Source organism: Petaurus breviceps, unplaced genomic scaffold, assembly GCF_028583685.1.
Source record: "Petaurus breviceps papuanus isolate PSGF00001 unplaced genomic scaffold, PetGlider_PUasm1.0 66, whole genome shotgun sequence".
NCBI classification, from domain to species: Eukaryota; Metazoa; Chordata; class Mammalia; order Diprotodontia; family Petauridae; genus Petaurus; species Petaurus breviceps.
In genome coordinates this window covers 4,164,273-4,174,745 of record NW_027186442.1, presented here as the reverse complement: position 1 = coordinate 4,174,745, position 10,473 = coordinate 4,164,273, and the positions used below count along the sequence as shown (strand labels likewise).

Here is a 10,473-nt window from a genome sequence, read left to right as displayed (position 1 = left end):
AGACAATGAATGTACTCCACCTCTCTCTTCCACTCCACTTCCCTAAGAAACAGCCTCACCCTCATCCTTATAGATAGCGTTTAGGTTGTGACACCTTAAATACCCATTGACAAAACATTGTAGTGATACGAACAGCGAACACACAAAACCTGTGAAGAAAATACTGGAGGTTGTACATACACACTTCTCCCACTCACCATTTGCAGGCTGCTGGCTTAGTGTTAGGGATGGTAGAATGTCCTAGGAAGCAAGATGTTGCATTGCTGTTAAAAAGGAATCAAATAAAACCAAAAATTATCCCAATTAACAGCACTAATGCAAAGGTAGATGTTTTCACTTTTTCTCATATGGAGAAAATAATGTCCAAAAATATGAATGTTATAGAGCAAACTCTGATAACAGTGCATAGAGTTGCTAATTTATAAATTGCTGGATGTCCCCCACACACACACACACACAATGTTTTCACTTTTGGAAGACTTCTCAGAGAAAATGAATTTCATTGTCAGTGGCACCTTGCCTCAGGTGCAGTGAAAAGTTTACTCTTACTTGAATTAAAAGACCTGAGTTCAAGGCTTAATTTCATTTACTGTTTTACACAAGTAATTTCTTTTCTCTGAGCAGTAGCTTTCTTATCTTTGAAATGAGAGGTTTGGGGGAGGGTCACTTTCAGCTGAGAACCTGGGGCCTGGACTGAGTGAGGGATGGTCTTGACCAGCCGTGTGCTTCTCCTCTCGCCCCTGCTATGGCTCAGCTGATCCGCAGCGCTATCGAGAAGGCTTTGGTTCTGCTAAATGCTGCTGCAACTTATTCAAAGCCTCGAATGGTCACATTTTGGCAATATGCCAAGGTTGAGCTGGTTCCTCCAAGTCCTACTGAGATCCCCAGGGCCATTGAGAACATGAAAAAAAATAATCTCATCAGCTCGAACTGGTAGCTTCAGAAATCTCACTGTTAAGGAAGCTCTGCTAAATAGTCTGGTGGCCACTGAGGTATGCATGTGGTTTTACGTTGGCGAGATCATAGGCAAAGGTGGCATGGTTGGATATGATGTTTGAAGACCCACTCTTAGCATCTTTGTGTTTGATTTATCCTTTGTGTGTTCGTGGAACATAATATACCTAGACTTCTAAATAAAACAAGGAAATAATGTGGAAAAAAAAAAGAAATGAGAGGTTTGGACTAAATGATCTCTAACTTTCTTTCTAGGTCTAAATTCTGTGACACTAAGGTATTCCCTCTCTCTGAGCCTCAGTCTCCTCATTTAGAAAATTAGGGATAATATATTCTTTTCTCTCTCCCACATGGAGATATATTTCAAATATCTTATGAAATGATGGATGTAAAAGTGTATTATAAATTTAAAGTGTTCTTAATTAATGCCACTGGGAATCCATAGTGATGATCGAGCTCCAAGGAAATAACCATTCATTTAAACATGCATTTATTACTCTCCCACTGCATTCTAAACACTATGCTTGATCTGATGATAGAGAAGACACAAAACATAGCAAACACATACTCTGTTCAACAACGAGGTTAATTGGTCATTCTTCAGTAGCTTTTATGCTGGGGGATATTGGACAAATTATCAGATCTCTCAGAGATCTAGTTTGCTCTATTTAAAATATGGTAATTATAAACTCTGCCTTCCCCATTCTCAAAAAAGATGTGAGAAATTTTGAAAGTATGGAGGCTCAGCATGTGGCACTGGACACAGAAGGTGCTTAATTAATGTTTGAGTAAATGTGTAAGAATGAAAGGACTTTGAGCTTTCTGGAAAGAAGGTATGATCTCAGTCTTAAGAACTGGGTTATTATTTATGACTTTCTTTATTAACATGGGAGAGGAAGACAAAGGGGTGAATGAAAGCTCACCTCTTAAAAATTCTTATAAAAATGGCCCAGATCCCCACTCTCCAGCCAGAAGTTTCATTCATTGCATCTGTTGACCAGATGACCTAGGCAAAGGACTTCTCCCATCTGTGGCCTGCTCTCCTATGGCAAATCTGTTCTGGATATATCTTCCCATCTGCTAACAAAATTTTTCCCAAGTTTGGCATTTTCTTTTGAAAATTTCAGAGTTCACACCTCCAAAGCCTTGCAATAGTGTGTGTGTGTGTGTGTGTGTGTGTATGTGTGTGTGTGTGTGTGTGTGAGAGGGACGGAAGGAACACTCAATTGCCCAAATCATTCCTCCCCTTTAATCAATAATGTCTTTGGCCTGCAGTGATCTTATGCTCATCAAATGCATTAAAATATGCATCTTGGAGACGGGCTCTATACAGAGCTCATTTCCTTGGTCGTGGCAAGCAGAAGCAATTATATTATGTAAACATTTGATTCGTGTTCATTGCTGGGAATTTATTTTGGTTAACCCTGCTTTCCTAAAAGCACCTTAGTTTGGAAGTTGATCTAAAGAAAAATTCTATAGGGGATCTTTCTGTGTGGGCTTAGGTTTGTAACTCCTTAACAATGAAAGCAAATGATTTTTCTATATCAGACAAAGCAGTCATTCCTCTATGGGAAGTTTTAGATGCAGAGGCAGCTTATGGCAGTGGAGTTCAGAGGACATAGGATCAGGTATTGGATCATTAACTATCTGTGAGATCCTGAGGGAGTTGGTTCCTTTCGTGGACTCAGTTTCCTCCTTTGTACCATGAGGAATTTGGGAAAGATGATCTCTAATGTCCCTTCTGGCTTTGAGCCTGCCCCACTGGCTTTTGCAAGGATGACATTAATTCTACAGAATTCCCTTACCATAATCAAATCTCTTCCCCTCCCCATCTACCCAACCCAGCTATATGTGTTCTTCTTACTCCTATAGAGTAAAAAGCTTGACTCTTTCATTAATAACGTCTGTCATAGACCTATAGACTAGAGCTGGGAGAGACCTTAGAGATTATTTAGTTTACCTCCTTTATTTTATAGAGAAGGAAACTGAAGCTAAGGGAACACAAATGGCTTGCCTAAAGTCATACAGGTATTATGTGTCAAAGTGGGGTTTGAACTCAGATCCTTTCACTCCAAATCCTGTGCTCTTCCCCTGTATCATCCTGTTTGTCCACTAATCTTTTGACCTACCTTGTGTGCCTATTCCTATCTCTGGTAACACTTTGCAAATGTGAATTAGTTAAGATCCCCTTTATATGTGAGGCAAGCAGGGATTTTTCCATCTGGAAATTATTCCCTTTTGATTGAGAGATTCTAGTCTCTTCTGCTTGTAATAATATTATTATTTATAATTTATATCCTTAATTTTTTTATAAATAGTGCTCTGTTGTCATGACAATAGGAACTTCACAAATCATTCAATTAAGTAATGAGTAGTCATGATGCTGTGCACTTATGCTTATTTTTTATTCATCCACAGATCTCAAAACTCTTTTAAAAAGACTAATTATATAAGTCTTTCGACCAATAGCTCCTGGGAGAACAATAAGGAACATTGCAAGAGTACCTGTAATGCTTTTATAAAGTGCTAGATTTGAAGTCAGATAATCAGGGCTTGAATTTTCATACCACTTAAACTTCTGGGGTAAAATTCAGCGATTGAACTAGAAGACCTCCACCAAGATCCCTGACAATTCTAAATCGACAATCCTAGGACTTCATGAACTCAACTCAATTCAAATTTAATTGATAGTTGTTACATCTCAAAGACTCTTTGATCAGGCTATCCCACTCTAGGTCCTTGCAGGCCGGATCAGCAGAACCCAAGTTTGGCTAAATCTCACCAAGCTAGAGTGTTTCAAATGTGTTGACCAGGTGCCTGCTGGTCACAGACTCGCTTAGCTAAAGACAGAAAGAGGATCTTTTCTAGAAAACTGGGCACCAAAAAGTGAGTTTTTTTTCCAACTGTAGCAGTTCATAAAGACTCCAGTTCAGAGACAGATGAATTCATAAGATTTAGAGCTAGGAGTCACCTCAGATGCCATGCAGTTTAACTTGAAAGTGACCTACTAGGGGTGGCCAGGTAGCACAGCGAGTAAGAGCACCAGCTCCAGTGTTGAGAAGACCTGGAGATCGAATCCCAGGCTCAGACACTTAGCACCCACCCAGAAACACCTGGCCGTGTAACCCTGAGCAAGTTATTTAACCCTAATTGCTTAGAGGCGGCCAGGTGGCTCAGCGAGTAAGAGCACTGGCTTCAGTGTTGGGATGATCTGGATCAAATCCGGGCTCAGATACTCAGCACCACACCCAGAAATAATAACTGGCTGTGTAAACTTGAGCAAGTTACTTAACCCTGATTGCTTTAAAAAAAAAAAGAAAGTGACCTACTCATGATCACATAGTTTGTAAGAGCAAAAATGCAATTTGAACTCAGATCATCTAATGTCAAATCTAGTGTTAAATTAAGTACAGTAGTGCTTGTGGGTTTGGCCTCAATGCATGAGTGCTCAGCCTAACAAAATCATCAGTCTTTGAGGATACACACACACATACACACACATATACAGAGTATAACATTTATTGCCAATGATAAATACATTCTCAAGGTGCTCAGAAAGGTGCTTGCAAATGCCTCAGAACACGAGTTCTCAGGACTGAAGAAGCTCTGGATTTATATGGAGTAGATTCCATATAGGAGAGCTTTGTTTTAATTCCATTGAGATTATTAAAATTTTACCCACTCAAAGAGCATCTCCTTTTTGTCATTGGAACATTTGAATTCAGCTTCTTACTCTCCTTTAAGGATATTCATGTCAGCTTACCTGAAAGCAAATAAAGTCCTCCTAAACCTTGAAACACAGCATATTTATTACAACATGTAAAGAAGAGAAATGGGCATCACCTGTGGGATCTGCTTAGCAAGGGAATATGGCAATCTTCTTCTTTTTTTTTTTAAAGCAATTGGGGTTAAGTAACATGCTCAAGGTTACATGGCCAGGTGTTTCTGGGTGGGTGCTAAGTGTCTGAGCTCGGATTCAATTCCAGGTCATCCTGACTATGGGGTGGGGGTTCTTACTGTGCTACCTGGCTGCCCTGGCTATCTTTTTTTCTGATTCTCAGAGGAGTCATTCCTCATACACCCATATAAACAAAGACATAATAGCAATGAGAGATGCCAGGAGTGTGGCATCTGCATCCATCTTAGGTCTAGTCCTGCAAATTATATGCATCTGCATATCATTGAAATCTTGTTGCAGCTCTTATGCTTGAGTTGGCTCAAGTTGGTTCCTCTCTGACACTTGCCTAACAGATATGCACAGGCCATTGGCACTGTCACCTTTCAGTTTGACTCCCAGATCCTTCCATTGTTGTTCAGTTGTTTCAGTCATGTCTGACTCTATCTGAGAAACCCCTATTTAGGGTTTTCTTGACAAAGGTAATGGAGTGAATTGCCATTTCCTTCTCCTGGTCATTTCACAGATGAGAAAACTGAGGCAAACAGGATTCCTGTAATTACCATTTAGACCAAAAAATTATGGTAAAATCAGTTATTTTCTGTTGAATCCCAGCTGAAACCCATGATATTACAATAAAGTATTTTTCTATGAGTTTTCTCCTCTGAATATGTCTGTAACTTTTGCATTAAATTACCTTAAAGGTTACAGAAACAACCAAATAAATAGGTTACATACATTTGCATATATGATATAATATTGGAGTTTCATGCAAAATATACCGTCTATATTCTATTCTCTGGGTTTCATAATTCCCCAAAGTTAAAAGTAGATAGCTTAGTGACTCAGTAAATAGAGCACTGAACTTGAAGTCAGAAATAACTGAGTTAAAATCTGACATCATGTACTTGCTAGCTGTGTGACCCTGGGCAAGTCACTTAACTTCTGCCTCAGTTCTGTCATCTGTAAAATGGGGATAATAATAGACCCTACCTCCTTAGCATTGTTGTGAGAATCAAAAGAAATATTTTTAATGCACTTTGCAACCCTAAGAATACTTTATAAATGTTAGTATCTATCATGCAACAGGTACTTAATAAATATTTATTGATTACTGTTGTTTATATTATCTTTATTTGCCCTTATGCCACAATGTTCCACTGTATTGTATGAGTGGCACCTCTGAAAGTGACAGCATTGTGTAGTGATAAGAATGCTAACTAGGGGGTCAGCTAGGTGTCGCAGTAAGAGTGCTGGCCCCAGAGTCGGGAGACCTGGGATCGGTTCCGGCCTCAGATACTTAGCACCCACACAGAATAACTGGCCATGTAACCTTGAGCAAGTTACTTAACCCCAGTTACTTAAAAAAAAAACAGAATGCTAACTAGGTGTCAGGAGAGATTGGAATTTATATCCTGTCTCTGACCTATACTGTCTGTGTGACTATAAGAAAGCCTGAGCCTCAATTTTTTCTTTTGTATGATAGGGATAGTACTGGACCCTTCTTTGTTAGTTCAGTGTGTGTGTGTGTGTGTGTGTGTGTGTGTGTGTTATAAAATTATATACATATATGTATATATAAATATAGATATGTATATACACATATGTATGTCTATGTGTCACCAATACATACATATACCATATGCATATTACACACACACACAGAAACACACAGAACTTTACAACTCTTGAAACTCTATATAAATGTCATACAATAATATTCTTATATTGTGGTCTCTCTTTATTGCTTCTATACCCTCTAGCTCCTCACCTTCCATGGATAATCAGGTATCCTTACTCCCACCAACTTTCCAATCCAATTCTGATCCCATGTTTGTTACAAGCTTGGTGGTGTTCTTTTTCAAAGATTTTTAAATTACTTTTGATTCCCTGGGGATGCCACACGATAGTTTTTTTTATGGGACATATAATTTATTGGTTTTATTTGAGAACTTTTGGTGAGGAAACCCCTCTCTGCAAGTATAGACTGGAATCTGCTATGCAACTTAGAGTCCTGGGGAATGACCTAGGCCCCTGAGCTTTTCAGTGACTCTATGTCACACAGCCAGGATGTGGCCAAAGCAAGTCTTCCTGATCGTGAGACCAAACTTTCTGGCTGCCTCATAGTTTTACTCATGCAAACAGGAAAGGGACAGCCTGTAGACACAACCTGCTCCCTCCTGTCTAGACAGAAGTCCCCCTCAGACCAAGTCCTCCTAGAATGCTTCTCAAATGCTTTTCAAGCATTTGACCAAATTTATTTTCCTTTGGATTTTGACCTGGATCTTCCCCATATGGCACTAACTGGCCATTGACAATGAGTGAGAGCATCCTTCATGGGGTTAGATTTCTTGACTCTCCTGAACTCATATCTACTTGTTAATTGATTCTCAGGAAACACATAATGTGACCTACCATCTTTGTAAGACTCAGACATTTTCTGAAACTGATTTTTAAGCTAACCAGCGACAGTCTTTCTACTACTTCATATTGAGTGACTTTCTCTAGTTCACTACTTTGTACTTTCCTCATGGTGAGGATTATCTGGGATCATATAAGAAAAATTATTTGCAAACCTTTAAGCACCATGCAAATGTGATATCATTATTAATAACTTTATCTTATTTAATCTTTTTACATAATTCAGATAGAAACAATCCTAGGACTGTTTTACCCCTTCATTTTCCCCTGGACACCTTTCCTGATTAGCTGGATATTTCTTTACCATGCTCCAGGAACCTTCCCATCCATGAAGATGCTTCAATCCCTGTAGCCTTATCATACTGGAAGGTCCCTTTATCCCTTTGGCCTCTCTTGTTTTTTCCTCCTGATACTCTATTTTTAAGTAAGACTGGAGACGTTCAATTCTTCATTCCTCTCTGGACCCCCTGACTGTCTGTACTTTTTCTCCACCATGTTCCTCCCTCAGAGTATACCTTCTTCCCCATCCCTTTCAGCTTTTACCTGTGAATTGTCTTCCCCATTAGAATATCAAGTTCCTCAAGGGCCAGGACTACCTTTTTTTCTGGCTATTTGTATCACTAGAGCTTAACATAGTGTCTAATACCTAGTAAATACTTAATAAATGCTTACTGATAACTGAGACAAATTGATATCCTGTTATTATTCTTATTATTTAATTTATTAATTATTTAATACTCTATTGATTATTGTGCAGATGGATGAAATGACTGCTTTTGGCAATTGAATAGAAATGTTAGAATGTGAACTCATGCCCTGTACCTTCATATTTGAACCAACTTCAGTAGTAGATGGAATGACTAAAGTCATATAGACTTCATCATTTTCCCACATGGCTTTTATTTTTTTCCCTTGGTCTTTATTTTGAAAACTTTTTATTCCATATACTTTGGAAATTGTGAGTATTGTGAAATTTGTTAAAATGTTCTTCAGTAATTATAGATCAATTTTATGACTGGTTTAATGTCATAATGCACTTGTACTGGAACAGTTTATTCTTTGAATTCTCTATATTTTTGAGGTCTGTATTTGTAATAAAGGGATTTTTTTAGCTCTATGTTTATAAAGGATAGTGAACTTCTGGTGGGAGTCAGTGAATAGAGTGCCAGCTCTGGAATAAGAAGGACCTGGATTAAAATCCAGTCTTAGAGACTTACTAGCTGTGTGAGTCATTTCATCCTGTTTTGCCTCAGTTTCTTCATCTGTAAATTGAGAAAAAGTGAATGGCAAACCACTTTAGTATCATTGCCAAGAAAATCTTAAAAGGGGTGATGAAGAGTCAGACATAACTGAAATGACTCATAAATAGCAATAAGAACAAAAATTTAGTGATTACTGTTTTTTCAAATCTAAGTTCAAATCATCTTCTACTTGTACTATCGATGCCAAATCTGTATTCTGATGTACAAACTCTTTAGACTATCTATCCATTGCCATTAGGTTGTTGCTTAAGTTTTTATTCCCTTCTAGAGACAAGACCCTAATACATAGCAGCTCCAAACTGGCTTCTACAAATGTTCTCCAGGAAAGTATCTTTAGTTTAAGTAATTTCTTTGAACACAAAAGATATAGATCTTGTACCTGATTTTTATGTTTCTTACTGTCCTAGGTCAACGAGACTTGTTCCCCAACATATACGGAAATCTTCATTATTATCATGGAGGATTTTCATTGCCAAAGGTAAATGGGATTGGGAAGACAGTACCTTCCTTCTCCTACTTTGTGCAAAATGTGTTATAATCCAACGTGATGCTCCATGGCATAGATGCAAATCCTGCCATTTCCTTAGTGTCAACATGATCACCATGGAGCTGAGATTTATTTCCTCTCCCTCTGGGCCTATATCACTTTATATCCTGCACCTAAGGTCAGTGCTAGTTGTTCATGGTCTGTTAGGATACATCAACCGGAGAAAGTCATAGGCACTCAGATATGCATTCTTTTATCCTTTGAAAAACATACATTTTTTTCTTTTTATATCACTTACAGGTATATTTTCCTCCTCTACCTCTGAGAGATTCTTTAATTATAGGTTCATCTTTCCCAATGCTTTTGTGCTGCCAGTAGGGGAAAAACATATAGGAACCCTCTAAAATATCCTTGAATAACAAGTCCTCTTGGTGATCTCTGAGGAAGCCCATTTCTGAGGAATTTCCCTCGACCTCTCACTAGAAGAACAGGAAGTGGATCATATGTTCAGCCTCTTGGACACATCCTGCACCTCTCATTCAGTGAAATTGAGCTAATCCTCACAATGAATTTCTTCTGATATTTCCATCACTCCGTGTAGTGTCAATGCAATATTCAGCACTATAGTGCCAATGGTCACTATAAATATACCTGCATAGTGCTCAATTGCAAAATATCACAGACTCTCCATTTATAAGACAGAAGCAAAACATTTATCTGGACACCAGAAAACTGAATCCCAAAACCAGTAAGCTGATTCCATCATAGTGGCAAAGAAGTTAATAAGCCATAACTGCACAGAGAGCCACAGCTCTTCCCACAAACCAAGTTTTACTCACAATCCTAACTGTCTCCCTTAGATGCATTCTCTCCTTCCAACCTTGTCTAGTTGCTCTGACTCCCAGCTTCCTGTGGGCTCTGCACCACCCTTCAGCAAACTAGTCCCACCACAGGCTCCATGTGGTCACATCCAGCCTATTAGGAGGCAGAGTATATTTTCAAAGCAGGGAAGGTCTTCCAATTACTTTATGCTTAGTAAGGGACAGGGAAGATCTTCAAGTTACCATTACCATTACACTCAGGCACTATGGAGAAGCTGAAGTTGACCTCTGCCTTCATCCCTAAGTTAAAGGATTCAGTTTCCCCCCAGAACTCTTTACCTACATTTTCTTGGAAGTTCCTATTCAAAAGATATGGACTGTCATAGCATTCAGGTACTGAGGTCCAGCTTACTGTCGATAATACTCCTCTAGTACTTTGAATATCTAGGTTGGAATTTTTTCCAGTTTAGTCCAAAATCTTGAAGCTGATTGCTGGCCCTATACATATCAGGCCAGAGTCTCCACGGACAGTTACTTCAAATGTTGTTATTGTTGTTCAGTCATGTCCAACTCTCCATGATCCCATTATGGGGTTTTCTTGCCTAAGATACTTGAGTGGTGTGTCATTTCCCT

At 38.7% G+C, this 10,473-nt stretch overlaps 1 pseudogene; it reads left to right on the top strand.

Moving 5' to 3' along the window:
* The first annotated feature begins 671 nt into the window (after positions 1-671).
* LOC138173866 (ATP synthase subunit g, mitochondrial pseudogene) lies at positions 672-1,169 on the top strand (annotated as a pseudogene).
* Positions 1,170-10,473: the final 9,304 nt, after the last annotated feature.